At 44.0% G+C, this 19,887-nt stretch overlaps 96 non-coding genes across 96 annotated transcripts in view; all 96 read left to right on the top strand.

Moving 5' to 3' along the window:
* Window positions 1-15, top strand: part of TRNAV-AAC (transfer RNA valine (anticodon AAC)) — a 73-nt gene extending 58 nt beyond the window's left edge. Inside the window, exon 1 of the tRNA in view lies at window positions 1-15. This exon is cut by the window's left edge and continues 58 nt beyond it. This is a non-coding gene — a tRNA (tRNA-Val).
* A 98-nt stretch (window positions 16-113) lies between these two features.
* Window positions 114-186, top strand: TRNAV-CAC (transfer RNA valine (anticodon CAC)). Its single transcript has one exon. It is a non-coding gene; the product is annotated as a tRNA-Val (tRNA).
* A 90-nt stretch (window positions 187-276) lies between these two features.
* On the top strand, window positions 277-349 carry TRNAV-AAC (transfer RNA valine (anticodon AAC)). The gene has a single exon. It is a non-coding gene; the product is annotated as a tRNA-Val (tRNA).
* A 269-nt stretch (window positions 350-618) lies between these two features.
* On the top strand, window positions 619-691 carry TRNAV-CAC (transfer RNA valine (anticodon CAC)). The gene has a single exon. It is a non-coding gene; the product is annotated as a tRNA-Val (tRNA).
* A 90-nt stretch (window positions 692-781) lies between these two features.
* On the top strand, window positions 782-854 carry TRNAV-AAC (transfer RNA valine (anticodon AAC)). Its single transcript has one exon. It is a non-coding gene; the product is annotated as a tRNA-Val (tRNA).
* Window positions 855-952: 98 nt separating this feature from the next.
* TRNAV-UAC (transfer RNA valine (anticodon UAC)) lies at window positions 953-1,025 on the top strand. Its single transcript has one exon. It is a non-coding gene; the product is annotated as a tRNA-Val (tRNA).
* Window positions 1,026-1,123: 98 nt separating this feature from the next.
* Window positions 1,124-1,196, top strand: TRNAV-AAC (transfer RNA valine (anticodon AAC)). The gene has a single exon. It is a non-coding gene; the product is annotated as a tRNA-Val (tRNA).
* A 90-nt stretch (window positions 1,197-1,286) lies between these two features.
* Window positions 1,287-1,359, top strand: TRNAV-AAC (transfer RNA valine (anticodon AAC)). The gene has a single exon. It is a non-coding gene; the product is annotated as a tRNA-Val (tRNA).
* A 261-nt stretch (window positions 1,360-1,620) lies between these two features.
* Window positions 1,621-1,693, top strand: TRNAV-AAC (transfer RNA valine (anticodon AAC)). Its single transcript has one exon. It is a non-coding gene; the product is annotated as a tRNA-Val (tRNA).
* A 98-nt stretch (window positions 1,694-1,791) lies between these two features.
* TRNAV-UAC (transfer RNA valine (anticodon UAC)) lies at window positions 1,792-1,864 on the top strand. Its single transcript has one exon. It is a non-coding gene; the product is annotated as a tRNA-Val (tRNA).
* A 261-nt stretch (window positions 1,865-2,125) lies between these two features.
* On the top strand, window positions 2,126-2,198 carry TRNAV-AAC (transfer RNA valine (anticodon AAC)). Its single transcript has one exon. It is a non-coding gene; the product is annotated as a tRNA-Val (tRNA).
* Window positions 2,199-2,296: 98 nt separating this feature from the next.
* Window positions 2,297-2,369, top strand: TRNAV-UAC (transfer RNA valine (anticodon UAC)). The gene has a single exon. It is a non-coding gene; the product is annotated as a tRNA-Val (tRNA).
* Window positions 2,370-2,467: 98 nt separating this feature from the next.
* TRNAV-AAC (transfer RNA valine (anticodon AAC)) lies at window positions 2,468-2,540 on the top strand. The gene has a single exon. It is a non-coding gene; the product is annotated as a tRNA-Val (tRNA).
* Window positions 2,541-2,972: 432 nt separating this feature from the next.
* TRNAV-UAC (transfer RNA valine (anticodon UAC)) lies at window positions 2,973-3,045 on the top strand. Its single transcript has one exon. It is a non-coding gene; the product is annotated as a tRNA-Val (tRNA).
* A 98-nt stretch (window positions 3,046-3,143) lies between these two features.
* Window positions 3,144-3,216, top strand: TRNAV-AAC (transfer RNA valine (anticodon AAC)). The gene has a single exon. It is a non-coding gene; the product is annotated as a tRNA-Val (tRNA).
* A 90-nt stretch (window positions 3,217-3,306) lies between these two features.
* Window positions 3,307-3,379, top strand: TRNAV-AAC (transfer RNA valine (anticodon AAC)). Its single transcript has one exon. It is a non-coding gene; the product is annotated as a tRNA-Val (tRNA).
* Window positions 3,380-3,640: 261 nt separating this feature from the next.
* Window positions 3,641-3,713, top strand: TRNAV-AAC (transfer RNA valine (anticodon AAC)). Its single transcript has one exon. It is a non-coding gene; the product is annotated as a tRNA-Val (tRNA).
* A 98-nt stretch (window positions 3,714-3,811) lies between these two features.
* TRNAV-UAC (transfer RNA valine (anticodon UAC)) lies at window positions 3,812-3,884 on the top strand. Its single transcript has one exon. It is a non-coding gene; the product is annotated as a tRNA-Val (tRNA).
* Window positions 3,885-4,145: 261 nt separating this feature from the next.
* TRNAV-AAC (transfer RNA valine (anticodon AAC)) lies at window positions 4,146-4,218 on the top strand. The gene has a single exon. It is a non-coding gene; the product is annotated as a tRNA-Val (tRNA).
* A 98-nt stretch (window positions 4,219-4,316) lies between these two features.
* Window positions 4,317-4,389, top strand: TRNAV-AAC (transfer RNA valine (anticodon AAC)). The gene has a single exon. It is a non-coding gene; the product is annotated as a tRNA-Val (tRNA).
* A 90-nt stretch (window positions 4,390-4,479) lies between these two features.
* TRNAV-AAC (transfer RNA valine (anticodon AAC)) lies at window positions 4,480-4,552 on the top strand. Its single transcript has one exon. It is a non-coding gene; the product is annotated as a tRNA-Val (tRNA).
* A 269-nt stretch (window positions 4,553-4,821) lies between these two features.
* On the top strand, window positions 4,822-4,894 carry TRNAV-UAC (transfer RNA valine (anticodon UAC)). The gene has a single exon. It is a non-coding gene; the product is annotated as a tRNA-Val (tRNA).
* Window positions 4,895-4,992: 98 nt separating this feature from the next.
* On the top strand, window positions 4,993-5,065 carry TRNAV-AAC (transfer RNA valine (anticodon AAC)). The gene has a single exon. It is a non-coding gene; the product is annotated as a tRNA-Val (tRNA).
* Window positions 5,066-5,155: 90 nt separating this feature from the next.
* On the top strand, window positions 5,156-5,228 carry TRNAV-AAC (transfer RNA valine (anticodon AAC)). The gene has a single exon. It is a non-coding gene; the product is annotated as a tRNA-Val (tRNA).
* A 261-nt stretch (window positions 5,229-5,489) lies between these two features.
* On the top strand, window positions 5,490-5,562 carry TRNAV-AAC (transfer RNA valine (anticodon AAC)). Its single transcript has one exon. It is a non-coding gene; the product is annotated as a tRNA-Val (tRNA).
* Window positions 5,563-5,660: 98 nt separating this feature from the next.
* On the top strand, window positions 5,661-5,733 carry TRNAV-UAC (transfer RNA valine (anticodon UAC)). Its single transcript has one exon. It is a non-coding gene; the product is annotated as a tRNA-Val (tRNA).
* A 432-nt stretch (window positions 5,734-6,165) lies between these two features.
* On the top strand, window positions 6,166-6,238 carry TRNAV-CAC (transfer RNA valine (anticodon CAC)). The gene has a single exon. It is a non-coding gene; the product is annotated as a tRNA-Val (tRNA).
* Window positions 6,239-6,328: 90 nt separating this feature from the next.
* TRNAV-AAC (transfer RNA valine (anticodon AAC)) lies at window positions 6,329-6,401 on the top strand. The gene has a single exon. It is a non-coding gene; the product is annotated as a tRNA-Val (tRNA).
* A 98-nt stretch (window positions 6,402-6,499) lies between these two features.
* On the top strand, window positions 6,500-6,572 carry TRNAV-UAC (transfer RNA valine (anticodon UAC)). Its single transcript has one exon. It is a non-coding gene; the product is annotated as a tRNA-Val (tRNA).
* A 98-nt stretch (window positions 6,573-6,670) lies between these two features.
* Window positions 6,671-6,743, top strand: TRNAV-AAC (transfer RNA valine (anticodon AAC)). Its single transcript has one exon. It is a non-coding gene; the product is annotated as a tRNA-Val (tRNA).
* Window positions 6,744-6,833: 90 nt separating this feature from the next.
* On the top strand, window positions 6,834-6,906 carry TRNAV-AAC (transfer RNA valine (anticodon AAC)). The gene has a single exon. It is a non-coding gene; the product is annotated as a tRNA-Val (tRNA).
* A 98-nt stretch (window positions 6,907-7,004) lies between these two features.
* TRNAV-CAC (transfer RNA valine (anticodon CAC)) lies at window positions 7,005-7,077 on the top strand. Its single transcript has one exon. It is a non-coding gene; the product is annotated as a tRNA-Val (tRNA).
* Window positions 7,078-7,167: 90 nt separating this feature from the next.
* TRNAV-AAC (transfer RNA valine (anticodon AAC)) lies at window positions 7,168-7,240 on the top strand. Its single transcript has one exon. It is a non-coding gene; the product is annotated as a tRNA-Val (tRNA).
* Window positions 7,241-7,509: 269 nt separating this feature from the next.
* TRNAV-CAC (transfer RNA valine (anticodon CAC)) lies at window positions 7,510-7,582 on the top strand. The gene has a single exon. It is a non-coding gene; the product is annotated as a tRNA-Val (tRNA).
* A 90-nt stretch (window positions 7,583-7,672) lies between these two features.
* On the top strand, window positions 7,673-7,745 carry TRNAV-AAC (transfer RNA valine (anticodon AAC)). Its single transcript has one exon. It is a non-coding gene; the product is annotated as a tRNA-Val (tRNA).
* A 98-nt stretch (window positions 7,746-7,843) lies between these two features.
* TRNAV-UAC (transfer RNA valine (anticodon UAC)) lies at window positions 7,844-7,916 on the top strand. The gene has a single exon. It is a non-coding gene; the product is annotated as a tRNA-Val (tRNA).
* A 98-nt stretch (window positions 7,917-8,014) lies between these two features.
* Window positions 8,015-8,087, top strand: TRNAV-AAC (transfer RNA valine (anticodon AAC)). Its single transcript has one exon. It is a non-coding gene; the product is annotated as a tRNA-Val (tRNA).
* Window positions 8,088-8,177: 90 nt separating this feature from the next.
* Window positions 8,178-8,250, top strand: TRNAV-AAC (transfer RNA valine (anticodon AAC)). The gene has a single exon. It is a non-coding gene; the product is annotated as a tRNA-Val (tRNA).
* A 98-nt stretch (window positions 8,251-8,348) lies between these two features.
* TRNAV-CAC (transfer RNA valine (anticodon CAC)) lies at window positions 8,349-8,421 on the top strand. Its single transcript has one exon. It is a non-coding gene; the product is annotated as a tRNA-Val (tRNA).
* A 90-nt stretch (window positions 8,422-8,511) lies between these two features.
* On the top strand, window positions 8,512-8,584 carry TRNAV-AAC (transfer RNA valine (anticodon AAC)). The gene has a single exon. It is a non-coding gene; the product is annotated as a tRNA-Val (tRNA).
* A 269-nt stretch (window positions 8,585-8,853) lies between these two features.
* Window positions 8,854-8,926, top strand: TRNAV-CAC (transfer RNA valine (anticodon CAC)). Its single transcript has one exon. It is a non-coding gene; the product is annotated as a tRNA-Val (tRNA).
* A 90-nt stretch (window positions 8,927-9,016) lies between these two features.
* On the top strand, window positions 9,017-9,089 carry TRNAV-AAC (transfer RNA valine (anticodon AAC)). The gene has a single exon. It is a non-coding gene; the product is annotated as a tRNA-Val (tRNA).
* A 98-nt stretch (window positions 9,090-9,187) lies between these two features.
* On the top strand, window positions 9,188-9,260 carry TRNAV-UAC (transfer RNA valine (anticodon UAC)). Its single transcript has one exon. It is a non-coding gene; the product is annotated as a tRNA-Val (tRNA).
* A 98-nt stretch (window positions 9,261-9,358) lies between these two features.
* On the top strand, window positions 9,359-9,431 carry TRNAV-AAC (transfer RNA valine (anticodon AAC)). The gene has a single exon. It is a non-coding gene; the product is annotated as a tRNA-Val (tRNA).
* A 90-nt stretch (window positions 9,432-9,521) lies between these two features.
* On the top strand, window positions 9,522-9,594 carry TRNAV-AAC (transfer RNA valine (anticodon AAC)). The gene has a single exon. It is a non-coding gene; the product is annotated as a tRNA-Val (tRNA).
* Window positions 9,595-9,855: 261 nt separating this feature from the next.
* On the top strand, window positions 9,856-9,928 carry TRNAV-AAC (transfer RNA valine (anticodon AAC)). Its single transcript has one exon. It is a non-coding gene; the product is annotated as a tRNA-Val (tRNA).
* A 98-nt stretch (window positions 9,929-10,026) lies between these two features.
* On the top strand, window positions 10,027-10,099 carry TRNAV-UAC (transfer RNA valine (anticodon UAC)). The gene has a single exon. It is a non-coding gene; the product is annotated as a tRNA-Val (tRNA).
* A 261-nt stretch (window positions 10,100-10,360) lies between these two features.
* Window positions 10,361-10,433, top strand: TRNAV-AAC (transfer RNA valine (anticodon AAC)). Its single transcript has one exon. It is a non-coding gene; the product is annotated as a tRNA-Val (tRNA).
* Window positions 10,434-10,531: 98 nt separating this feature from the next.
* Window positions 10,532-10,604, top strand: TRNAV-UAC (transfer RNA valine (anticodon UAC)). The gene has a single exon. It is a non-coding gene; the product is annotated as a tRNA-Val (tRNA).
* A 98-nt stretch (window positions 10,605-10,702) lies between these two features.
* Window positions 10,703-10,775, top strand: TRNAV-AAC (transfer RNA valine (anticodon AAC)). Its single transcript has one exon. It is a non-coding gene; the product is annotated as a tRNA-Val (tRNA).
* Window positions 10,776-10,865: 90 nt separating this feature from the next.
* Window positions 10,866-10,938, top strand: TRNAV-AAC (transfer RNA valine (anticodon AAC)). Its single transcript has one exon. It is a non-coding gene; the product is annotated as a tRNA-Val (tRNA).
* Window positions 10,939-11,207: 269 nt separating this feature from the next.
* TRNAV-UAC (transfer RNA valine (anticodon UAC)) lies at window positions 11,208-11,280 on the top strand. The gene has a single exon. It is a non-coding gene; the product is annotated as a tRNA-Val (tRNA).
* A 98-nt stretch (window positions 11,281-11,378) lies between these two features.
* TRNAV-AAC (transfer RNA valine (anticodon AAC)) lies at window positions 11,379-11,451 on the top strand. Its single transcript has one exon. It is a non-coding gene; the product is annotated as a tRNA-Val (tRNA).
* Window positions 11,452-11,541: 90 nt separating this feature from the next.
* TRNAV-AAC (transfer RNA valine (anticodon AAC)) lies at window positions 11,542-11,614 on the top strand. The gene has a single exon. It is a non-coding gene; the product is annotated as a tRNA-Val (tRNA).
* A 261-nt stretch (window positions 11,615-11,875) lies between these two features.
* On the top strand, window positions 11,876-11,948 carry TRNAV-AAC (transfer RNA valine (anticodon AAC)). The gene has a single exon. It is a non-coding gene; the product is annotated as a tRNA-Val (tRNA).
* A 98-nt stretch (window positions 11,949-12,046) lies between these two features.
* Window positions 12,047-12,119, top strand: TRNAV-UAC (transfer RNA valine (anticodon UAC)). The gene has a single exon. It is a non-coding gene; the product is annotated as a tRNA-Val (tRNA).
* Window positions 12,120-12,380: 261 nt separating this feature from the next.
* Window positions 12,381-12,453, top strand: TRNAV-AAC (transfer RNA valine (anticodon AAC)). The gene has a single exon. It is a non-coding gene; the product is annotated as a tRNA-Val (tRNA).
* Window positions 12,454-12,551: 98 nt separating this feature from the next.
* Window positions 12,552-12,624, top strand: TRNAV-AAC (transfer RNA valine (anticodon AAC)). The gene has a single exon. It is a non-coding gene; the product is annotated as a tRNA-Val (tRNA).
* A 90-nt stretch (window positions 12,625-12,714) lies between these two features.
* On the top strand, window positions 12,715-12,787 carry TRNAV-AAC (transfer RNA valine (anticodon AAC)). The gene has a single exon. It is a non-coding gene; the product is annotated as a tRNA-Val (tRNA).
* Window positions 12,788-13,056: 269 nt separating this feature from the next.
* On the top strand, window positions 13,057-13,129 carry TRNAV-UAC (transfer RNA valine (anticodon UAC)). The gene has a single exon. It is a non-coding gene; the product is annotated as a tRNA-Val (tRNA).
* A 98-nt stretch (window positions 13,130-13,227) lies between these two features.
* TRNAV-AAC (transfer RNA valine (anticodon AAC)) lies at window positions 13,228-13,300 on the top strand. The gene has a single exon. It is a non-coding gene; the product is annotated as a tRNA-Val (tRNA).
* A 90-nt stretch (window positions 13,301-13,390) lies between these two features.
* On the top strand, window positions 13,391-13,463 carry TRNAV-AAC (transfer RNA valine (anticodon AAC)). Its single transcript has one exon. It is a non-coding gene; the product is annotated as a tRNA-Val (tRNA).
* Window positions 13,464-13,724: 261 nt separating this feature from the next.
* Window positions 13,725-13,797, top strand: TRNAV-AAC (transfer RNA valine (anticodon AAC)). Its single transcript has one exon. It is a non-coding gene; the product is annotated as a tRNA-Val (tRNA).
* A 98-nt stretch (window positions 13,798-13,895) lies between these two features.
* TRNAV-UAC (transfer RNA valine (anticodon UAC)) lies at window positions 13,896-13,968 on the top strand. The gene has a single exon. It is a non-coding gene; the product is annotated as a tRNA-Val (tRNA).
* Window positions 13,969-14,229: 261 nt separating this feature from the next.
* On the top strand, window positions 14,230-14,302 carry TRNAV-AAC (transfer RNA valine (anticodon AAC)). The gene has a single exon. It is a non-coding gene; the product is annotated as a tRNA-Val (tRNA).
* A 98-nt stretch (window positions 14,303-14,400) lies between these two features.
* Window positions 14,401-14,473, top strand: TRNAV-UAC (transfer RNA valine (anticodon UAC)). Its single transcript has one exon. It is a non-coding gene; the product is annotated as a tRNA-Val (tRNA).
* Window positions 14,474-14,571: 98 nt separating this feature from the next.
* TRNAV-AAC (transfer RNA valine (anticodon AAC)) lies at window positions 14,572-14,644 on the top strand. The gene has a single exon. It is a non-coding gene; the product is annotated as a tRNA-Val (tRNA).
* Window positions 14,645-14,734: 90 nt separating this feature from the next.
* On the top strand, window positions 14,735-14,807 carry TRNAV-AAC (transfer RNA valine (anticodon AAC)). Its single transcript has one exon. It is a non-coding gene; the product is annotated as a tRNA-Val (tRNA).
* A 269-nt stretch (window positions 14,808-15,076) lies between these two features.
* On the top strand, window positions 15,077-15,149 carry TRNAV-CAC (transfer RNA valine (anticodon CAC)). The gene has a single exon. It is a non-coding gene; the product is annotated as a tRNA-Val (tRNA).
* Window positions 15,150-15,239: 90 nt separating this feature from the next.
* Window positions 15,240-15,312, top strand: TRNAV-AAC (transfer RNA valine (anticodon AAC)). The gene has a single exon. It is a non-coding gene; the product is annotated as a tRNA-Val (tRNA).
* Window positions 15,313-15,410: 98 nt separating this feature from the next.
* TRNAV-UAC (transfer RNA valine (anticodon UAC)) lies at window positions 15,411-15,483 on the top strand. Its single transcript has one exon. It is a non-coding gene; the product is annotated as a tRNA-Val (tRNA).
* A 98-nt stretch (window positions 15,484-15,581) lies between these two features.
* TRNAV-AAC (transfer RNA valine (anticodon AAC)) lies at window positions 15,582-15,654 on the top strand. The gene has a single exon. It is a non-coding gene; the product is annotated as a tRNA-Val (tRNA).
* Window positions 15,655-15,744: 90 nt separating this feature from the next.
* Window positions 15,745-15,817, top strand: TRNAV-AAC (transfer RNA valine (anticodon AAC)). Its single transcript has one exon. It is a non-coding gene; the product is annotated as a tRNA-Val (tRNA).
* A 98-nt stretch (window positions 15,818-15,915) lies between these two features.
* TRNAV-CAC (transfer RNA valine (anticodon CAC)) lies at window positions 15,916-15,988 on the top strand. The gene has a single exon. It is a non-coding gene; the product is annotated as a tRNA-Val (tRNA).
* Window positions 15,989-16,078: 90 nt separating this feature from the next.
* TRNAV-AAC (transfer RNA valine (anticodon AAC)) lies at window positions 16,079-16,151 on the top strand. Its single transcript has one exon. It is a non-coding gene; the product is annotated as a tRNA-Val (tRNA).
* Window positions 16,152-16,420: 269 nt separating this feature from the next.
* Window positions 16,421-16,493, top strand: TRNAV-CAC (transfer RNA valine (anticodon CAC)). Its single transcript has one exon. It is a non-coding gene; the product is annotated as a tRNA-Val (tRNA).
* Window positions 16,494-16,583: 90 nt separating this feature from the next.
* Window positions 16,584-16,656, top strand: TRNAV-AAC (transfer RNA valine (anticodon AAC)). Its single transcript has one exon. It is a non-coding gene; the product is annotated as a tRNA-Val (tRNA).
* Window positions 16,657-16,754: 98 nt separating this feature from the next.
* On the top strand, window positions 16,755-16,827 carry TRNAV-UAC (transfer RNA valine (anticodon UAC)). The gene has a single exon. It is a non-coding gene; the product is annotated as a tRNA-Val (tRNA).
* Window positions 16,828-16,925: 98 nt separating this feature from the next.
* Window positions 16,926-16,998, top strand: TRNAV-AAC (transfer RNA valine (anticodon AAC)). Its single transcript has one exon. It is a non-coding gene; the product is annotated as a tRNA-Val (tRNA).
* Window positions 16,999-17,088: 90 nt separating this feature from the next.
* On the top strand, window positions 17,089-17,161 carry TRNAV-AAC (transfer RNA valine (anticodon AAC)). Its single transcript has one exon. It is a non-coding gene; the product is annotated as a tRNA-Val (tRNA).
* A 98-nt stretch (window positions 17,162-17,259) lies between these two features.
* On the top strand, window positions 17,260-17,332 carry TRNAV-CAC (transfer RNA valine (anticodon CAC)). Its single transcript has one exon. It is a non-coding gene; the product is annotated as a tRNA-Val (tRNA).
* A 90-nt stretch (window positions 17,333-17,422) lies between these two features.
* Window positions 17,423-17,495, top strand: TRNAV-AAC (transfer RNA valine (anticodon AAC)). The gene has a single exon. It is a non-coding gene; the product is annotated as a tRNA-Val (tRNA).
* Window positions 17,496-17,593: 98 nt separating this feature from the next.
* Window positions 17,594-17,666, top strand: TRNAV-UAC (transfer RNA valine (anticodon UAC)). Its single transcript has one exon. It is a non-coding gene; the product is annotated as a tRNA-Val (tRNA).
* A 98-nt stretch (window positions 17,667-17,764) lies between these two features.
* Window positions 17,765-17,837, top strand: TRNAV-AAC (transfer RNA valine (anticodon AAC)). Its single transcript has one exon. It is a non-coding gene; the product is annotated as a tRNA-Val (tRNA).
* Window positions 17,838-17,935: 98 nt separating this feature from the next.
* On the top strand, window positions 17,936-18,008 carry TRNAV-AAC (transfer RNA valine (anticodon AAC)). Its single transcript has one exon. It is a non-coding gene; the product is annotated as a tRNA-Val (tRNA).
* A 90-nt stretch (window positions 18,009-18,098) lies between these two features.
* Window positions 18,099-18,171, top strand: TRNAV-AAC (transfer RNA valine (anticodon AAC)). Its single transcript has one exon. It is a non-coding gene; the product is annotated as a tRNA-Val (tRNA).
* Window positions 18,172-18,269: 98 nt separating this feature from the next.
* Window positions 18,270-18,342, top strand: TRNAV-UAC (transfer RNA valine (anticodon UAC)). The gene has a single exon. It is a non-coding gene; the product is annotated as a tRNA-Val (tRNA).
* Window positions 18,343-18,440: 98 nt separating this feature from the next.
* Window positions 18,441-18,513, top strand: TRNAV-AAC (transfer RNA valine (anticodon AAC)). The gene has a single exon. It is a non-coding gene; the product is annotated as a tRNA-Val (tRNA).
* Window positions 18,514-18,603: 90 nt separating this feature from the next.
* Window positions 18,604-18,676, top strand: TRNAV-AAC (transfer RNA valine (anticodon AAC)). The gene has a single exon. It is a non-coding gene; the product is annotated as a tRNA-Val (tRNA).
* A 90-nt stretch (window positions 18,677-18,766) lies between these two features.
* Window positions 18,767-18,839, top strand: TRNAV-AAC (transfer RNA valine (anticodon AAC)). The gene has a single exon. It is a non-coding gene; the product is annotated as a tRNA-Val (tRNA).
* Window positions 18,840-18,937: 98 nt separating this feature from the next.
* On the top strand, window positions 18,938-19,010 carry TRNAV-AAC (transfer RNA valine (anticodon AAC)). Its single transcript has one exon. It is a non-coding gene; the product is annotated as a tRNA-Val (tRNA).
* Window positions 19,011-19,100: 90 nt separating this feature from the next.
* TRNAV-AAC (transfer RNA valine (anticodon AAC)) lies at window positions 19,101-19,173 on the top strand. The gene has a single exon. It is a non-coding gene; the product is annotated as a tRNA-Val (tRNA).
* Window positions 19,174-19,271: 98 nt separating this feature from the next.
* TRNAV-CAC (transfer RNA valine (anticodon CAC)) lies at window positions 19,272-19,344 on the top strand. The gene has a single exon. It is a non-coding gene; the product is annotated as a tRNA-Val (tRNA).
* Window positions 19,345-19,434: 90 nt separating this feature from the next.
* TRNAV-AAC (transfer RNA valine (anticodon AAC)) lies at window positions 19,435-19,507 on the top strand. The gene has a single exon. It is a non-coding gene; the product is annotated as a tRNA-Val (tRNA).
* A 98-nt stretch (window positions 19,508-19,605) lies between these two features.
* TRNAV-UAC (transfer RNA valine (anticodon UAC)) lies at window positions 19,606-19,678 on the top strand. The gene has a single exon. It is a non-coding gene; the product is annotated as a tRNA-Val (tRNA).
* A 98-nt stretch (window positions 19,679-19,776) lies between these two features.
* Window positions 19,777-19,849, top strand: TRNAV-AAC (transfer RNA valine (anticodon AAC)). Its single transcript has one exon. It is a non-coding gene; the product is annotated as a tRNA-Val (tRNA).
* The last annotated feature ends 38 nt before the right edge of the window (window positions 19,850-19,887 follow it).

The raw sequence follows: 19,887 nt of genomic DNA on the forward strand, positions 1-19,887 counted from the left end.
GACAGGGCAGAAACATGCAATTTTTTTTGTTGGCACTAATTGGCTGGATTCTTTTTCTCAATTCGTTTCTGCATGGCTTGCGGGTTGTGGGTTGCGGAACAATCAATATCCAAGTTTCTGTAGTGTAGTGGTTATCACGTTCGCCTCACACGCGAAAGGTCCCCTGTTCGAGACAGGGCAGAAACATGGAACTATGTCTTCCTTTTAACACAAAGAAAGCCTTTCAATTTGTCAAACTTTGGTTTCTGCAATGGTGGGTTTTTGTATCAAGGGGAAGTTTCTGTAGTGTAGTGGTTATCACGTTCGCCTAACACGCGAAAGGTCCCCTGTTCGAGACAGGGCAGAAACATGGAATTTTTTTTGTTGCCACTAATTGGCTGGATTATTTTTCTCAATTCGTTTCTGCATGGCTTGCGGGTTGGGGGTTGCTGAACAATCAATATCCAAGTTTCTGTAGTGTAGTGTTTATCACGTTCGCCTTACACGCGAAATGTCCCCTGTTCGAGACAGGGCAGAAACATGCAATTTTTTTTGTTGGCACTAATTGGCTGGATTCTTTTTCTCAATTCGTTTCTGCATGGCTTGCGGGTTGTGGGTTGCGGAACAATCAATATCCAAGTTTCTGTAGTGTAGTGGTTATCACGTTCGCCTCACACGCGAAAGGTCCCCTGTTCGAAACTGGGCAGAAACAAGGAACTATGTGTTCCTTTTAACACAAAGAAAGCCTTTAAATTTGTCAAACTTTGGTTTCTGCAATGGTGGGTTTTTGTATCAAGGGGAAGTTTCTGTAGTGTAGTGGTTATCACGTTCGCCTAACACGCGAAAGGTCCCCTGTTCGAGACAGGGCAGAAACATGCAATTTTTTTTGTTGGCACTAATTGGCTGGATTATTTTTCTCAATTCGTTTCTGCATGGCTTGCGGGTTGTGGGTTGCGGAACAATCAATATCCAAGTTTCTGTAGTGTAGTGGTTATCACGTTCGCCTTACACGCGAAAGGTCCCCTGTTCGAGACAGGGCAGAAACATGGAATTTTTTTTGTTGGCACTAATTGGCTGGATTCTTTTTCTCAATTCGTTTCTGCATGGCTTGCGGGTTGTGGGTTGCGGAACAATCAATATCCAAGTTTCTGTAGTGTAGTGGTTATCACGTTCGCCTAACACGCGAAAGGTCCCCTGTTCGAGACAGGGCAGAAACATGGAACTATGTCTTCCTTTTAACACAAAGAAAGCCTTTCAATTTGTCAAACTTTGGTTTCTGCAATGGTGGGTTTTTGTATCAAGGGGAAGTTTCTGTAGTGTAGTGGTTATCACGTTCGCCTAACACGCGAAAGGTCCCCTGTTCGAGACAGGGCAGAAACATGCAATTTTTTTTGTTGGCACTAATTGGCTGGATTCTTTTTCTCAATTCGTTTCTGCATGGCTTGCGGGTTGTGGGTTGCGGAACAATCAATATCCAAGTTTCTGTAGTGTACTGGTTATCACGTTCGCCTCACACGCGAAAGGTCCCCTGTTCGAAACTGGGCAGAAACAAGGAACTATGTGTTCCTTTTAACACAAAGAAAGCCTTTAAATTTGTCAAACTTTGGTTTCTGCAATGGTGGGTTTTTGTATCAAGGGGAAGTTTCTGTAGTGTAGTGGTTATCACGTTCGCCTAACACGCGAAAGGTCCCCTGTTCGAGACAGGGCAGAAACATGGAATTTTTTTTGTTGGCACTAATTGGCTGGATTATTTTTCTCAATTCGTTTCTGCATGGCTTGCGGGTTGTGGGTTGCGGAACAATCAATATCCAAGTTTCTGTAGTGTAGTGGTTATCACGTTCGCCTTACACGCGAAAGGTCCCCTGTTCGAGACAGGGCAGAAACATGGAATTTTTTTTGTTGGCACTAATTGGCTGGATTATTTTTCTCAATTCGTTTCTGCATGGCTTGCGGGTTGTGGGTTGCGGAACAATCAATATCCAAGTTTCTGTAGTGTAGTGGTTATCACGTTCGCCTAACACGCGAAAGGTCCCTTGTTCGAGACGGGGCAGAAACATGGAACTATGTCTTCCTTTTAACACAAAGAAAGCCTTTCAATTTGTCAAACTTTGGTTTCTGCAATGGTGGGTTTTTGTATCAAGGGGAAGTTTCTGTAGTGTAGTGGTTATCACGTTCGCCTAACACGCGAAAGGTCCCCTGTTCGAGACAGGGCAGAAACATGCAATTTTTTTTGTTGGCACTAATTGGCTGGATTCTTTTTCTCAATTCGTTTCTGCATGGCTTGCGGGTTGTGGGTTGCGGAACAATCAATATCCAAGTTTCTGTAGTGTAGTGGTTATCACGTTCGCCTTACACGCGAAAGGTCCCCTGTTCGAGACAGGGCAGAAACATGGAATTTTTTTTGTTGGCACTAATTGGCTGGATTCTTTTTCTCAATTCGTTTCTGCATGGCTTGCGGGTTGTGGGTTGCGGAACAATCAATATCCAAGTTTCTGTAGTGTAGTGGTTATCACGTTCGCCTAACACGCGAAAGGTCCCCTGTTCGAGACAGGGCAGAAACATGGAACTATGTCTTCCTTTTAACACAAAGAAAGCCTTTCAATTTGTCAAACTTTGGTTTCTGCAATGGTGGGTTTTTGTATCAAGGGGAAGTTTTTGTAGTGTAGTGGTTATCACGTTCGCCTAACACGCGAAAGGTCCCCTGTTCGAGACAGGGCAGAAACATGGAATTTTTTTTGTTGCCACTAATTGGCTGGATTATTTTTCTCAATTCGTTTCTGCATGGCTTGCGGGTTGGGGGTTGCTGAACAATCAATATCCAAGTTTCTGTAGTGTAGTGTTTATCACGTTCGCCTTACACGCGAAATGTCCCCTGTTCGAGACAGGGCAGAAACATGCAATTTTTTTTGTTGGCACTAATTGGCTGGATTCTTTTTCTCAATTCGTTTCTGCATGGCTTGCGGGTTGTGGGTTGCGGAACAATCAATATCCAAGTTTCTGTAGTGTAGTGGTTATCACGTTCGCCTTACACGCGAAAGGTCCCCTGTTCGAGACAGGGCAGAAACATGGAATTTTTTTTGTTGGCACTAATTGGCTGGATTCTTTTTCTCAATTCGTTTCTGCATGGCTTGCGGGTTGTGGGTTGCGGAACAATCAATATCCAAGTTTCTGTAGTGTAGTGGTTATCACGTTCGCCTAACACGCGAAAGGTCCCCTGTTCGAGACAGGGCAGAAACATGGAACTATGTCTTCCTTTTAACACAAAGAAAGCCTTTCAATTTGTCAAACTTTGGTTTCTGCAATGGTGGGTTTTTGTATCAAGGGGAAGTTTCTGTAGTGTAGTGGTTATCACGTTCGCCTAACACGCGAAAGGTCCCCTGTTCGAGACAGGGCAGAAACATGCAATTTTTTTTGTTGGCACTAATTGGCTGGATTCTTTTTCTCAATTCGTTTCTGCATGGCTTGCGGGTTGTGGGTTGCGGAACAATCAATATCCAAGTTTCTGTAGTGTACTGGTTATCACGTTCGCCTCACACGCGAAAGGTCCCCTGTTCGAAACTGGGCAGAAACAAGGAACTATGTGTTCCTTTTAACACAAAGAAAGCCTTTAAATTTGTCAAACTTTGGTTTCTGCAATGGTGGGTTTTTGTATCAAGGGGAAGTTTCTGTAGTGTAGTGGTTATCACGTTCGCCTAACACGCGAAAGGTCCCCTGTTCGAGACAGGGCAGAAACATGGAATTTTTTTTGTTGGCACTAATTGGCTGGATTATTTTTCTCAATTCGTTTCTGCATGGCTTGCGGGTTGTGGGTTGCGGAACAATCAATATCCAAGTTTCTGTAGTGTAGTGGTTATCACGTTCGCCTTACACGCGAAAGGTCCCCTGTTCGAGACAGGGCAGAAACATGGAATTTTTTTTGTTGGCACTAATTGGCTGGATTATTTTTCTCAATTCGTTTCTGCATGGCTTGCGGGTTGTGGGTTGCGGAACAATCAATATCCAAGTTTCTGTAGTGTAGTGGTTATCACGTTCGCCTAACACGCGAAAGGTCCCTTGTTCGAGACGGGGCAGAAACATGGAACTATGTCTTCCTTTTAACACAAAGAAAGCCTTTCAATTTGTCAAACTTTGGTTTCTGCAATGGTGGGTTTTTGTATCAAGGGGAAGTTTCTGTAGTGTAGTGGTTATCACGTTCGCCTAACACGCGAAAGGTCCCCTGTTCGAGACAGGGCAGAAACATGGAATTTTTTTTGTTGGCACTAATTGGCTGGATTCTTTTTCTCAATTCGTTTCTGCATGGCTTGCGGGTTGTGGGTTGCGGAACAATCAATATCCAAGTTTCTGTAGTGTAGTGGTTATCACGTTCGCCTAACACGCGAAAGGTCCCCTGTTCGAGACAGGGCAGAAACATGGAACTATGTCTTCCTTTTAACACAAAGAAAGCCTTTCAATTTGTCAAACTTTGGTTTCTGCAATGGTGGGTTTTTGTATCAAGGGGAAGTTTCTGTAGTGTAGTGGTTATCACGTTCGCCTAACACGCGAAAGGTCCCCTGTTCGAGACAGGGCAGAAACATGGAATTTTTTTTGTTGCCACTAATTGGCTGGATTATTTTTCTCAATTCGTTTCTGCATGGCTTGCGGGTTGGGGGTTGCTGAACAATCAATATCCAAGTTTCTGTAGTGTAGTGTTTATCACGTTCGCCTTACACGCGAAATGTCCCCTGTTCGAGACAGGGCAGAAACATGCAATTTTTTTTGTTGGCACTAATTGGCTGGATTCTTTTTCTCAATTCGTTTCTGCATGGCTTGCGGGTTGTGGGTTGCGGAACAATCAATATCCAAGTTTCTGTAGTGTAGTGGTTATCACGTTCGCCTTACACGCGAAAGGTCCCCTGTTCGAGACAGGGCAGAAACATGGAATTTTTTTTGTTGGCACTAATTGGCTGGATTCTTTTTCTCAATTCGTTTCTGCATGGCTTGCGGGTTGTGGGTTGCGGAACAATCAATATCCAAGTTTCTGTAGTGTAGTGGTTATCACGTTCGCCTAACACGCGAAAGGTCCCCTGTTCGAGACAGGGCAGAAACATGGAACTATGTCTTCCTTTTAACACAAAGAAAGCCTTTCAATTTGTCAAACTTTGGTTTCTGCAATGGTGGGTTTTTGTATCAAGGGGAAGTTTCTGTAGTGTAGTGGTTATCACGTTCGCCTAACACGCGAAAGGTCCCCTGTTCGAGACAGGGCAGAAACATGCAATTTTTTTTGTTGGCACTAATTGGCTGGATTCTTTTTCTCAATTCGTTTCTGCATGGCTTGCGGGTTGTGGGTTGCGGAACAATCAATATCCAAGTTTCTGTAGTGTACTGGTTATCACGTTCGCCTCACACGCGAAAGGTCCCCTGTTCGAAACTGGGCAGAAACAAGGAACTATGTGTTCCTTTTAACACAAAGAAAGCCTTTAAATTTGTCAAACTTTGGTTTCTGCAATGGTGGGTTTTTGTATCAAGGGGAAGTTTCTGTAGTGTAGTGGTTATCACGTTCGCCTAACACGCGAAAGGTCCCCTGTTCGAGACAGGGCAGAAACATGGAATTTTTTTTGTTGGCACTAATTGGCTGGATTATTTTTCTCAATTCGTTTCTGCATGGCTTGCGGGTTGTGGGTTGCGGAACAATCAATATCCAAGTTTCTGTAGTGTAGTGGTTATCACGTTCGCCTTACACGCGAAAGGTCCCCTGTTCGAGACAGGGCAGAAACATGGAATTTTTTTTGTTGGCACTAATTGGCTGGATTATTTTTCTCAATTCGTTTCTGCATGGCTTGCGGGTTGTGGGTTGCGGAACAATCAATATCCAAGTTTCTGTAGTGTAGTGGTTATCACGTTCGCCTAACACGCGAAAGGTCCCTTGTTCGAGACGGGGCAGAAACATGGAACTATGTCTTCCTTTTAACACAAAGAAAGCCTTTCAATTTGTCAAACTTTGGTTTCTGCAATGGTGGGTTTTTGTATCAAGGGGAAGTTTCTGTAGTGTAGTGTTTATCACGTTCGCCTTACACGCGAAATGTCCCCTGTTCGAGACAGGGCAGAAACATGCAATTTTTTTTGTTGGCACTAATTGGCTGGATTCTTTTTCTCAATTCGTTTCTGCATGGCTTGCGGGTTGTGGGTTGCGGAACAATCAATATCCAAGTTTCTGTAGTGTAGTGGTTATCACGTTCGCCTCACACGCGAAAGGTCCCCTGTTCGAAACTGGGCAGAAACAAGGAACTATGTGTTCCTTTTAACACAAAGAAAGCCTTTAAATTTGTCAAACTTTGGTTTCTGCAATGGTGGGTTTTTGTATCAAGGGGAAGTTTCTGTAGTGTAGTGGTTATCACGTTCGCCTAACACGCGAAAGGTCCCCTGTTCGAGACAGGGCAGAAACATGCAATTTTTTTTGTTGGCACTAATTGGCTGGATTATTTTTCTCAATTCGTTTCTGCATGGCTTGCGGGTTGTGGGTTGCGGAACAATCAATATCCAAGTTTCTGTAGTGTAGTGGTTATCACGTTCGCCTTACACGCGAAAGGTCCCCTGTTCGAGACAGGGCAGAAACATGGAATTTTTTTTGTTGGCACTAATTGGCTGGATTCTTTTTCTCAATTCGTTTCTGCATGGCTTGCGGGTTGTGGGTTGCGGAACAATCAATATCCAAGTTTCTGTAGTGTAGTGGTTATCACGTTCGCCTAACACGCGAAAGGTCCCCTGTTCGAGACAGGGCAGAAACATGGAACTATGTCTTCCTTTTAACACAAAGAAAGCCTTTCAATTTGTCAAACTTTGGTTTCTGCAATGGTGGGTTTTTGTATCAAGGGGAAGTTTCTGTAGTGTAGTGGTTATCACGTTCGCCTAACACGCGAAAGGTCCCCTGTTCGAGACAGGGCAGAAACATGCAATTTTTTTTGTTGGCACTAATTGGCTGGATTCTTTTTCTCAATTCGTTTCTGCATGGCTTGCGGGTTGTGGGTTGCGGAACAATCAATATCCAAGTTTCTGTAGTGTAGTGGTTATCACGTTCGCCTCACACGCGAAAGGTCCCCTGTTCGAGACAGGGCAGAAACATGGAACTATGTCTTCCTTTTAACACAAAGAAAGCCTTTCAATTTGTCAAACTTTGGTTTCTGCAATGGTGGGTTTTTGTATCAAGGGGAAGTTTCTGTAGTGTAGTGGTTATCACGTTCGCCTAACACGCGAAAGGTCCCCTGTTCGAGACAGGGCAGAAACATGGAATTTTTTTTGTTGCCACTAATTGGCTGGATTATTTTTCTCAATTCGTTTCTGCATGGCTTGCGGGTTGGGGGTTGCTGAACAATCAATATCCAAGTTTCTGTAGTGTAGTGTTTATCACGTTCGCCTTACACGCGAAATGTCCCCTGTTCGAGACAGGGCAGAAACATGCAATTTTTTTTGTTGGCACTAATTGGCTGGATTCTTTTTCTCAATTCGTTTCTGCATGGCTTGCGGGTTGTGGGTTGCGGAACAATCAATATCCAAGTTTCTGTAGTGTAGTGGTTATCACGTTCGCCTCACACGCGAAAGGTCCCCTGTTCGAAACTGGGCAGAAACAAGGAACTATGTGTTCCTTTTAACACAAAGAAAGCCTTTAAATTTGTCAAACTTTGGTTTCTGCAATGGTGGGTTTTTGTATCAAGGGGAAGTTTCTGTAGTGTAGTGGTTATCACGTTCGCCTAACACGCGAAAGGTCCCCTGTTCGAGACAGGGCAGAAACATGCAATTTTTTTTGTTGGCACTAATTGGCTGGATTATTTTTCTCAATTCGTTTCTGCATGGCTTGCGGGTTGTGGGTTGCGGAACAATCAATATCCAAGTTTCTGTAGTGTAGTGGTTATCACGTTCGCCTTACACGCGAAAGGTCCCCTGTTCGAGACAGGGCAGAAACATGGAATTTTTTTTGTTGGCACTAATTGGCTGGATTCTTTTTCTCAATTCGTTTCTGCATGGCTTGCGGGTTGTGGGTTGCGGAACAATCAATATCCAAGTTTCTGTAGTGTAGTGGTTATCACGTTCGCCTAACACGCGAAAGGTCCCCTGTTCGAGACAGGGCAGAAACATGGAACTATGTCTTCCTTTTAACACAAAGAAAGCCTTTCAATTTGTCAAACTTTGGTTTCTGCAATGGTGGGTTTTTGTATCAAGGGGAAGTTTCTGTAGTGTAGTGGTTATCACGTTCGCCTAACACGCGAAAGGTCCCCTGTTCGAGACAGGGCAGAAACATGCAATTTTTTTTGTTGGCACTAATTGGCTGGATTCTTTTTCTCAATTCGTTTCTGCATGGCTTGCGGGTTGTGGGTTGCGGAACAATCAATATCCAAGTTTCTGTAGTGTAGTGGTTATCACGTTCGCCTCACACGCGAAAGGTCCCCTGTTCGAGACAGGGCAGAAACATGGAACTATGTCTTCCTTTTAACACAAAGAAAGCCTTTCAATTTGTCAAACTTTGGTTTCTGCAATGGTGGGTTTTTGTATCAAGGGGAAGTTTCTGTAGTGTAGTGGTTATCACGTTCGCCTAACACGCGAAAGGTCCCCTGTTCGAGACAGGGCAGAAACATGGAATTTTTTTTGTTGCCACTAATTGGCTGGATTATTTTTCTCAATTCGTTTCTGCATGGCTTGCGGGTTGGGGGTTGCTGAACAATCAATATCCAAGTTTCTGTAGTGTAGTGTTTATCACGTTCGCCTTACACGCGAAATGTCCCCTGTTCGAGACAGGGCAGAAACATGCAATTTTTTTTGTTGGCACTAATTGGCTGGATTCTTTTTCTCAATTCGTTTCTGCATGGCTTGCGGGTTGTGGGTTGCGGAACAATCAATATCCAAGTTTCTGTAGTGTAGTGGTTATCACGTTCGCCTCACACGCGAAAGGTCCCCTGTTCGAAACTGGGCAGAAACAAGGAACTATGTGTTCCTTTTAACACAAAGAAAGCCTTTAAATTTGTCAAACTTTGGTTTCTGCAATGGTGGGTTTTTGTATCAAGGGGAAGTTTCTGTAGTGTAGTGGTTATCACGTTCGCCTAACACGCGAAAGGTCCCCTGTTCGAGACAGGGCAGAAACATGCAATTTTTTTTGTTGGCACTAATTGGCTGGATTATTTTTCTCAATTCGTTTCTGCATGGCTTGCGGGTTGTGGGTTGCGGAACAATCAATATCCAAGTTTCTGTAGTGTAGTGGTTATCACGTTCGCCTTACACGCGAAAGGTCCCCTGTTCGAGACAGGGCAGAAACATGGAATTTTTTTTGTTGGCACTAATTGGCTGGATTCTTTTTCTCAATTCGTTTCTGCATGGCTTGCGGGTTGTGGGTTGCGGAACAATCAATATCCAAGTTTCTGTAGTGTAGTGGTTATCACGTTCGCCTAACACGCGAAAGGTCCCCTGTTCGAGACAGGGCAGAAACATGGAACTATGTCTTCCTTTTAACACAAAGAAAGCCTTTCAATTTGTCAAACTTTGGTTTCTGCAATGGTGGGTTTTTGTATCAAGGGGAAGTTTCTGTAGTGTAGTGGTTATCACGTTCGCCTAACACGCGAAAGGTCCCCTGTTCGAGACAGGGCAGAAACATGCAATTTTTTTTGTTGGCACTAATTGGCTGGATTCTTTTTCTCAATTCGTTTCTGCATGGCTTGCGGGTTGTGGGTTGCGGAACAATCAATATCCAAGTTTCTGTAGTGTACTGGTTATCACGTTCGCCTCACACGCGAAAGGTCCCCTGTTCGAAACTGGGCAGAAACAAGGAACTATGTGTTCCTTTTAACACAAAGAAAGCCTTTAAATTTGTCAAACTTTGGTTTCTGCAATGGTGGGTTTTTGTATCAAGGGGAAGTTTCTGTAGTGTAGTGGTTATCACGTTCGCCTAACACGCGAAAGGTCCCCTGTTCGAGACAGGGCAGAAACATGGAATTTTTTTTGTTGGCACTAATTGGCTGGATTATTTTTCTCAATTCGTTTCTGCATGGCTTGCGGGTTGTGGGTTGCGGAACAATCAATATCCAAGTTTCTGTAGTGTAGTGGTTATCACGTTCGCCTTACACGCGAAAGGTCCCCTGTTCGAGACAGGGCAGAAACATGGAATTTTTTTTGTTGGCACTAATTGGCTGGATTATTTTTCTCAATTCGTTTCTGCATGGCTTGCGGGTTGTGGGTTGCGGAACAATCAATATCCAAGTTTCTGTAGTGTAGTGGTTATCACGTTCGCCTAACACGCGAAAGGTCCCTTGTTCGAGACGGGGCAGAAACATGGAACTATGTCTTCCTTTTAACACAAAGAAAGCCTTTCAATTTGTCAAACTTTGGTTTCTGCAATGGTGGGTTTTTGTATCAAGGGGAAGTTTCTGTAGTGTAGTGGTTATCACGTTCGCCTAACACGCGAAAGGTCCCCTGTTCGAGACAGGGCAGAAACATGCAATTTTTTTTGTTGGCACTAATTGGCTGGATTCTTTTTCTCAATTCGTTTCTGCATGGCTTGCGGGTTGTGGGTTGCGGAACAATCAATATCCAAGTTTCTGTAGTGTAGTGGTTATCACGTTCGCCTTACACGCGAAAGGTCCCCTGTTCGAGACAGGGCAGAAACATGGAATTTTTTTTGTTGGCACTAATTGGCTGGATTCTTTTTCTCAATTCGTTTCTGCATGGCTTGCGGGTTGTGGGTTGCGGAACAATCAATATCCAAGTTTCTGTAGTGTAGTGGTTATCACGTTCGCCTAACACGCGAAAGGTCCCCTGTTCGAGACAGGGCAGAAACATGGAACTATGTCTTCCTTTTAACACAAAGAAAGCCTTTCAATTTGTCAAACTTTGGTTTCTGCAATGGTGGGTTTTTGTATCAAGGGGAAGTTTCTGTAGTGTAGTGGTTATCACGTTCGCCTAACACGCGAAAGGTCCCCTGTTCGAGACAGGGCAGAAACATGGAATTTTTTTTGTTGCCACTAATTGGCTGGATTATTTTTCTCAATTCGTTTCTGCATGGCTTGCGGGTTGGGGGTTGCTGAACAATCAATATCCAAGTTTCTGTAGTGTAGTGTTTATCACGTTCGCCTTACACGCGAAATGTCCCCTGTTCGAGACAGGGCAGAAACATGCAATTTTTTTTGTTGGCACTAATTGGCTGGATTCTTTTTCTCAATTCGTTTCTGCATGGCTTGCGGGTTGTGGGTTGCGGAACAATCAATATCCAAGTTTCTGTAGTGTAGTGGTTATCACGTTCGCCTTACACGCGAAAGGTCCCCTGTTCGAGACAGGGCAGAAACATGGAATTTTTTTTGTTGGCACTAATTGGCTGGATTCTTTTTCTCAATTCGTTTCTGCATGGCTTGCGGGTTGTGGGTTGCGGAACAATCAATATCCAAGTTTCTGTAGTGTAGTGGTTATCACGTTCGCCTAACACGCGAAAGGTCCCCTGTTCGAGACAGGGCAGAAACATGGAACTATGTCTTCCTTTTAACACAAAGAAAGCCTTTCAATTTGTCAAACTTTGGTTTCTGCAATGGTGGGTTTTTGTATCAAGGGGAAGTTTCTGTAGTGTAGTGGTTATCACGTTCGCCTAACACGCGAAAGGTCCCCTGTTCGAGACAGGGCAGAAACATGCAATTTTTTTTGTTGGCACTAATTGGCTGGATTCTTTTTCTCAATTCGTTTCTGCATGGCTTGCGGGTTGTGGGTTGCGGAACAATCAATATCCAAGTTTCTGTAGTGTACTGGTTATCACGTTCGCCTCACACGCGAAAGGTCCCCTGTTCGAAACTGGGCAGAAACAAGGAACTATGTGTTCCTTTTAACACAAAGAAAGCCTTTAAATTTGTCAAACTTTGGTTTCTGCAATGGTGGGTTTTTGTATCAAGGGGAAGTTTCTGTAGTGTAGTGGTTATCACGTTCGCCTAACACGCGAAAGGTCCCCTGTTCGAGACAGGGCAGAAACATGGAATTTTTTTTGTTGGCACTAATTGGCTGGATTATTTTTCTCAATTCGTTTCTGCATGGCTTGCGGGTTGTGGGTTGCGGAACAATCAATATCCAAGTTTCTGTAGTGTAGTGGTTATCACGTTCGCCTTACACGCGAAAGGTCCCCTGTTCGAGACAGGGCAGAAACATGGAATTTTTTTTGTTGGCACTAATTGGCTGGATTATTTTTCTCAATTCGTTTCTGCATGGCTTGCGGGTTGTGGGTTGCGGAACAATCAATATCCAAGTTTCTGTAGTGTAGTGGTTATCACGTTCGCCTAACACGCGAAAGGTCCCTTGTTCGAGACGGGGCAGAAACATGGAACTATGTCTTCCTTTTAACACAAAGAAAGCCTTTCAATTTGTCAAACTTTGGTTTCTGCAATGGTGGGTTTTTGTATCAAGGGGAAGTTTCTGTAGTGTAGTGGTTATCACGTTCGCCTAACACGCGAAAGGTCCCCTGTTCGAGACAGGGCAGAAACATGGAATTTTTTTTGTTGGCACTAATTGGCTGGATTCTTTTTCTCAATTCGTTTCTGCATGGCTTGCGGGTTGTGGGTTGCGGAACAATCAATATCCAAGTTTCTGTAGTGTAGTGGTTATCACGTTCGCCTAACACGCGAAAGGTCCCCTGTTCGAGACAGGGCAGAAACATGGAACTATGTCTTCCTTTTAACACAAAGAAAGCCTTTCAATTTGTCAAACTTTGGTTTCTGCAATGGTGGGTTTTTGTATCAAGGGGAAGTTTCTGTAGTGTAGTGGTTATCACGTTCGCCTAACACGCGAAAGGTCCCCTGTTCGAGACAGGGCAGAAACATGGAATTTTTTTTGTTGCCACTAATTGGCTGGATTATTTTTCTCAATTCGTTTCTGCATGGCTTGCGGGTTGGGGGTTGCTGAACAATCAATATCCAAGTTTCTGTAGTGTAGTGTTTATCACGTTCGCCTTACACGCGAAATGTCCCCTGTTCGAGACAGGGCAGAAACATGCAATTTTTTTTGTTGGCACTAATTGGCTGGATTCTTTTTCTCAATTCGTTTCTGCATGGCTTGCGGGTTGTGGGTTGCGGAACAATCAATATCCAAGTTTCTGTAGTGTAGTGGTTATCACGTTCGCCTTACACGCGAAAGGTCCCCTGTTCGAGACAGGGCAGAAACATGGAATTTTTTTTGTTGGCACTAATTGGCTGGATTCTTTTTCTCAATTCGTTTCTGCATGGCTTGCGGGTTGTGGGTTGCGGAACAATCAATATCCAAGTTTCTGTAGTGTAGTGGTTATCACGTTCGCCTAACACGCGAAAGGTCCCCTGTTCGAGACAGGGCAGAAACATGGAACTATGTCTTCCTTTTAACACAAAGAAAGCCTTTCAATTTGTCAAACTTTGGTTTCTGCAATGGTGGGTTTTTGTATCAAGGGGAAGTTTCTGTAGTGTAGTGGTTATCACGTTCGCCTAACACGCGAAAGGTCCCCTGTTCGAGACAGGGCAGAAACATGCAATTTTTTTTGTTGGCACTAATTGGCTGGATTCTTTTTCTCAATTCGTTTCTGCATGGCTTGCGGGTTGTGGGTTGCGGAACAATCAATATCCAAGTTTCTGTAGTGTACTGGTTATCACGTTCGCCTCACACGCGAAAGGTCCCCTGTTCGAAACTGGGCAGAAACAAGGAACTATGTGTTCCTTTTAACACAAAGAAAGCCTTTAAATTTGTCAAACTTTGGTTTCTGCAATGGTGGGTTTTTGTATCAAGGGGAAGTTTCTGTAGTGTAGTGGTTATCACGTTCGCCTAACACGCGAAAGGTCCCCTGTTCGAGACAGGGCAGAAACATGGAATTTTTTTTGTTGGCACTAATTGGCTGGATTATTTTTCTCAATTCGTTTCTGCATGGCTTGCGGGTTGTGGGTTGCGGAACAATCAATATCCAAGTTTCTGTAGTGTAGTGGTTATCACGTTCGCCTTACACGCGAAAGGTCCCCTGTTCGAGACAGGGCAGAAACATGGAATTTTTTTTGTTGGCACTAATTGGCTGGATTATTTTTCTCAATTCGTTTCTGCATGGCTTGCGGGTTGTGGGTTGCGGAACAATCAATATCCAAGTTTCTGTAGTGTAGTGGTTATCACGTTCGCCTAACACGCGAAAGGTCCCTTGTTCGAGACGGGGCAGAAACATGGAACTATGTCTTCCTTTTAACACAAAGAAAGCCTTTCAATTTGTCAAACTTTGGTTTCTGCAATGGTGGGTTTTTGTATCAAGGGGAAGTTTCTGTAGTGTAGTGGTTATCACGTTCGCCTAACACGCGAAAGGTCCCCTGTTCGAGACAGGGCAGAAACATGCAATTTTTTTTGTTGGCACTAATTGGCTGGATTCTTTTTCTCAATTCGTTTCTGCATGGCTTGCGGGTTGTGGGTTGCGGAACAATCAATATCCAAGTTTCTGTAGTGTAGTGGTTATCACGTTCGCCTTACACGCGAAAGGTCCCCTGTTCGAGACAGGGCAGAAACATGGAATTTTTTTTGTTGGCACTAATTGGCTGGATTCTTTTTCTCAATTCGTTTCTGCATGGCTTGCGGGTTGTGGGTTGCGGAACAATCAATATCCAAGTTTCTGTAGTGTAGTGGTTATCACGTTCGCCTAACACGCGAAAGGTCCCCTGTTCGAGACAGGGCAGAAACATGGAACTATGTCTTCCTTTTAACACAAAGAAAGCCTTTCAATTTGTCAAACTTTGGTTTCTGCAATGGTGGGTTTTTGTATCAAGGGGAAGTTTCTGTAGTGTAGTGGTTATCACGTTCGCCTAACACGCGAAAGGTCCCCTGTTCGAGACAGGGCAGAAACATGGAATTTTTTTTGTTGCCACTAATTGGCTGGATTATTTTTCTCAATTCGTTTCTGCATGGCTTGCGGGTTGGGGGTTGCTGAACAATCAATATCCAAGTTTCTGTAGTGTAGTGTTTATCACGTTCGCCTTACACGCGAAATGTCCCCTGTTCGAGACAGGGCAGAAACATGCAATTTTTTTTGTTGGCACTAATTGGCTGGATTCTTTTTCTCAATTCGTTTCTGCATGGCTTGCGGGTTGTGGGTTGCGGAACAATCAATATCCAAGTTTCTGTAGTGTAGTGGTTATCACGTTCGCCTCACACGCGAAAGGTCCCCTGTTCGAAACTGGGCAGAAACAAGGAACTATGTGTTCCTTTTAACACAAAGAAAGCCTTTAAATTTGTCAAACTTTGGTTTCTGCAATGGTGGGTTTTTGTATCAAGGGGAAGTTTCTGTAGTGTAGTGGTTATCACGTTCGCCTAACACGCGAAAGGTCCCCTGTTCGAGACAGGGCAGAAACATGCAATTTTTTTTGTTGGCACTAATTGGCTGGATTATTTTTCTCAATTCGTTTCTGCATGGCTTGCGGGTTGTGGGTTGCGGAACAATCAATATCCAAGTTTCTGTAGTGTAGTGGTTATCACGTTCGCCTTACACGCGAAAGGTCCCCTGTTCGAGACAGGGCAGAAACATGGAATTTTTTTTGTTGGCACTAATTGGCTGGATTCTTTTTCTCAATTCGTTTCTGCATGGCTTGTGGGTTGTGGGTTGCGGAACAATCAATATCCAAGTTTCTGTAGTGTAGTGGTTATCACGTTCGCCTAACACGCGAAAGGTCCCCTGTTCGAGACAGGGCAGAAACATGGAACTATGTCTTCCTTTTAACACAAAGAAAGCCTTTCAATTTGTCAAACTTTGGTTTCTGCAATGGTGGGTTTTTGTATCAAGGGGAAGTTTCTGTAGTGTAGTGGTTATCACGTTCGCCTAACACGCGAAAGGTCCCCTGTTCGAGACAGGGCAGAAACATGCAATTTTTTTTGTTGGCACTAATTGGCTGGATTCTTTTTCTCAATTCGTTTCTGCATGGCTTGCGGGTTGTGGGTTGCGGAACAATCAATATCCAAGTTTCTGTAGTGTAGTGGTTATCACGTTCGCCTCACACGCGAAAGGTCCCCTGTTCGAGACAGGGCAGAAACATGGAACTATGTCTTCCTTTTAACACAAAGAAAGCCTTTCAATTTGTCAAACTTTGGTTTCTGCAATGGTGGGTTTTTGTATCAAGGGGAAGTTTCTGTAGTGTAGTGGTTATCACGTTCGCCTAACACGCGAAAGGTCCCCTGTTCGAGACAGGGCAGAAACATGCAATTTTTTTTGTTGGCACTAATTGGCTGGATTATTTTTCTCAATTCGTTTCTGCATGGCTTGCGGGTTGGGGGTTGCTGAACAATCAATATCCAAGTTTCTGTAGTGTAGTGTTTATCACGTTCGCCTTACACGCGAAATGTCCCCTGTTCGAGACAGGGCAGAAACATGCAATTTTTTTTGTTGGCACTAATTGGCTGGATTCTTTTTCTCAATTCGTTTCTGCATGGCTTGCGGGTTGTGGGTTGCGGAACAATCAATATCCAAGTTTCTGTAGTGTAGTGGTTATCACGTTCGCCTCACACGCGAAAGGTCCCCTGTTCGAAACTGGGCAGAAACAAGGAACTATGTGTTCCTTTTAACACAAAGAAAGCCTTTAAATTTGTCAAACTTTGGTTTCTGCAATGGTGGGTTTTTGTATCAAGGGGAAGTTTCTGTAGTGTAGTGGTTATCACGTTCGCCTAACACGCGAAAGGTCCCCTGTTCGAGACAGGGCAGAAACATGCAATTTTTTTTGTTGGCACTAATTGGCTGGATTATTTTTCTCAATTCGTTTCTGCATGGCTTGCGGGTTGTGGGTTGCGGAACAATCAATATCCAAGTTTCTGTAGTGTAGTGGTTATCACGTTCGCCTTACACGCGAAAGGTCCCCTGTTCAAGACAGGGCAGAAACATGGAATTTTTTTTGTTGGCACTAATTGGCTGGATTCTTTTTCTCAATTCGTTTCTGCATGGCTTGCGGGTTGTGGGTTGCGGAACAATCAATATCCAAGTTTCTGTAGTGTAGTGGTTATCACGTTCGCCTAACACGCGAAAGGTCCCCTGTTCGAGACAGGGCAGAAACATGGAACTATGTCTTCCTTTTAACACAAAGAAAGCCTTTCAATTTGTCAAACTTTGGTTTCTGCAATGGTGGGTTTTTGTATCAAGGGGAAGTTTCTGTAGTGTAGTGGTTATCACGTTCGCCTAACACGCGAAAGGTCCCCTGTTCGAGACAGGGCAGAAACATGCAATTTTTTTTGTTGGCACTAATTGGCTGGATTCTTTTTCTCAATTCGTTTCTGCATGGCTTGCGGGTTGTGGGTTGCGGAACAATCAATATCCAAGTTTCTGTAGTGTAGTGGTTATCACGTTCGCCTCACACGCGAAAGGTCCCCTGTTCGAAACTGGGCAGAAACAAGGAACTATGTGTTCCTTTTAACACAAAGAAAGCCTTTAAATTTGTCAAACTTTGGTTTCTGCAATGGTGGGTTTTTGTATCAAGGGGAAGTTTCTGTAGTGTAGTGGTTATCACGTTCGCCTAACACGCGAAAGGTCCCCTGTTCGAGACAGGGCAGAAACATGGAATTTTTTTTGTTGGCACTAATTGGCTGGATTATTTTTCTCAATTCGTTTCTGCATGGCTTGCGGGTTGTGGGTTGCGGAACAATCAATATCCAAGTTTCTGTAGTGTAGTGGTTATCACGTTCGCCTTACACGCGAAAGGTCCCCTGTTCGAGACAGGGCAGAAACATGGAATTTTTTTTGTTGGCACTAATTGGCTGGATTCTTTTTCTCAATTCGTTTCTGCATGGCTTGCGGGTTGTGGGTTGCGGAACAATCAATATCCAAGTTTCTGTAGTGTAGTGGTTATCACGTTCGCCTAACACGCGAAAGGTCCCCTGTTCGAGACAGGGCAGAAACATGGAATTTTTTATGTTGCCACTAATTGGCTGGATTCTTTTTCTCAATTCGTTTCTGCATGGCTTGCGGGTTGTGGGTTGCGGAACAATCAATATCCAAGTTTCTGTAGTGTAGTGGTTATCACGTTCGCCTAACACGCGAAAGGTCCCCTGTTCGAGACAGGGCAGAAACATGGAACTATGTCTTCCTTTTAACACAAAGAAAGCCTTTCAATTTGTCAAACTTTGGTTTCTGCAATGGTGGGTTTTTGTATCAAGGGGAAGTTTCTGTAGTGTAGTGGTTATCACGTTCGCCTAACACGCGAAAGGTCCCCTGTTCGAGACAGGGCAGAAACATGCAATTTTTTTTGTTGGCACTAATTGGCTGGATTCTTTTTCTCAATTCGTTTCTGCATGGCTTGCGGGTTGTGGGTTGCGGAACAATCAATATCCACGTTTCTGTAGTGTAGTGGTTATCACGTTCGCCTTACACGCGAAAGGTCCCCTGTTCGAGACAGGGCAGAAACATGGAATTTTTTTTGTTGGCACTAATTGGCTGGATTCTTTTTCTCAATTCGTTTCTGCATGGCTTGCGGGTTGTGGGTTGCGGAACAATCAATATCCAAGTTTCTGTAGTGTAGTGGTTATCACGTTCGCCTAACACGCGAAAGGTCCCCTGTTCGAGACAGGGCAGAAACATGGAACTATGTCTTCCTTTTAACACAAAGAAAGCCTTTCAATTTGTCAAACTTTGGTTTCTGCAATGGTGGGTTTTTGTATCAAGGGGAAGTTTCTGTAGTGTAGTGGTTATCACGTTCGCCTAACACGCGAAAGGTCCCCTGTTCGAGACAGGGCAGAAACATGGAACTATGTCTTCCTTTTAACACAAAGAAAGCCTTTCAATTTGTCAAACTTTGGTTTCTGCAATGGTGGGTTTTTGTATCAAGGGGAAGTTTCTGTAGTGTAGTGGTTATCACGTTCGCCTAACACGCGAAAGGTCCCCTGTTCGAGACAGGGCAGAAACATGGAATTTTTTTTGTTGGCACTAATTGGCTGGATTCTTTTTCTCAATTCGTTTCTGCATGGCTTGCGGGTTGTGGGTTGCGGAACAATCAATATCCAAGTTTCTGTAGTGTAGTGGTTATCACGTTCGCCTAACACGCGAAAGGTCCCCTGTTCGAGACAGGGCAGAAACATGGAACTATGTCTTCCTTTTAACACAAAGAAAGCCTTTCAATTTGTCAAACTTTGGTTTCTGCAATGGTGGGTTTTTGTATCAAGGGGAAGTTTCTGTAGTGTAGTGGTTATCACGTTCGCCTAACACGCGAAAGGTCCCCTGTTCGAGACAGGGCAGAAACATGCAATTTTTTTTGTTGGCACTAATTGGCTGGATTCTTTTTCTCAATTCGTTTCTGCATGGCTTGCGGGTTGTGGGTTGCGGAACAATCAATATCCAAGTTTCTGTAGTGTAGTGGTTATCACGTTCGCCTCACACGCGAAAGGTCCCCTGTTCGAAACTGGGCAGAAACAAGGAACTATGTGTTCCTTTTAACACAAAGAAAGCCTTTAAATTTGTCAAACTTTGGTTTCTGCAATGGTGGGTTTTTGTATCAAGGGGAAGTTTCTGTAGTGTAGTGGTTATCACGTTCGCCTAACACGCGAAAGGTCCCCTGTTCGAGACAGGGCAGAAACATGGAATTTTTTTTGTTGGCACTAATTGGCTGGATTATTTTTCTCAATTCGTTTCTGCATGGCTTGCGGGTTGTGGGTTGCGGAACAATCAATATCCAAGTTTCTGTAGTGTAGTGGTTATCACGTTCGCCTTACACGCGAAAGGTCCCCTGTTCGAGACAGGGCAGAAACATGGAATTTTTTTTGTTGGCACTAATTGGCTGGATTCTTTTTCTCAATTCGTTTCTGCATGGCTTGCGGGTTGTGGGTTGCGGAACAATCAATATCCAAGTTTCTGTAGTGTAGTGGTTATCACGTTCGCCTAACACGCGAAAGGTCCCCTGTTCGAGACAGGGCAGAAACATGGAATTTTTTATGTTGCCACTAATTGGCTGGATTCTT

Source organism: Rhinoderma darwinii, chromosome 4 (assembly GCF_050947455.1).
Source record: "Rhinoderma darwinii isolate aRhiDar2 chromosome 4, aRhiDar2.hap1, whole genome shotgun sequence".
NCBI classification, from domain to species: domain Eukaryota; kingdom Metazoa; phylum Chordata; class Amphibia; order Anura; family Rhinodermatidae; genus Rhinoderma; species Rhinoderma darwinii.